General features: G+C 31.3%; 1 protein-coding gene across 1 annotated transcript in view; it reads right to left on the reverse strand.

The window, feature by feature from the left end:
* The window catches only part of LOC102853269 (NEDD8-like), a 2,023-nt gene that overhangs the window by 827 nt on the left and 499 nt on the right, over window positions 1-697 (reverse strand). The window lies entirely within an intron of this gene.

The raw sequence follows: 697 nt of genomic DNA on the forward strand, positions 1-697 counted from the left end.
TGATTATACTTCCTCCAAGACAAATAAGTTTATTCTTTTGGCAGCTAATGAAATATTCAATACTTTTTGACAACACTACAATGCAAATGCCTTTATACTTTGCTCTCCTTTAATTGTTGTTTAACTTTCAGATGAACAGGAAGCAATTAAAAATACTATGAATTCTTTCAGGCATACTTCCATCTAGTTTATAAAAAAATTGTTGATTTGCATACAGTCATCATACACTTTGTGTTTCATTCATATAAATTGTGGCTTATATAATTAAACACTATTGTTCTGTGCGTATCTCAATCTTTCCCAGTTCCCATTGTGTCCTTCACAATAAACTAGATAACTGGAACTTTCTGGAGGGAAAAAAGTACATATTTGTGCATTTAGAAAACCTTCGTTAAAGAGTCAAAGGAGAGTCTAAAGTTTAAGAAGAACATTTTTCATAAGGACCTATCTAACAAGAGCCTAATCTCTAAAATTTATACAAATTCCTAACATTTTAACAACAAAAGAGGAACAGTCTAATTTTTTTAAAGCAAAACAGTCTGAGTTCATAACAATACCTTTAACCAAAGAAGATAGTCAGATGACCAACAAAAACATGGAGAAATAAATTGGTTTTTTTTTTTTTTTTAATTACAGGAGATCAGGAAGTACTTTATTGACAACCAGGGACATAGCCATTGGAGGGGAGCACACAGGA

This window comes from Elephantulus edwardii, unplaced genomic scaffold, assembly GCF_000299155.1.
Source record: "Elephantulus edwardii isolate Elephantulus edwardi_28Jun2011 unplaced genomic scaffold, EleEdw1.0 scaffold00205, whole genome shotgun sequence".
Classification (NCBI taxonomy): domain Eukaryota; kingdom Metazoa; phylum Chordata; class Mammalia; order Macroscelidea; family Macroscelididae; genus Elephantulus; species Elephantulus edwardii.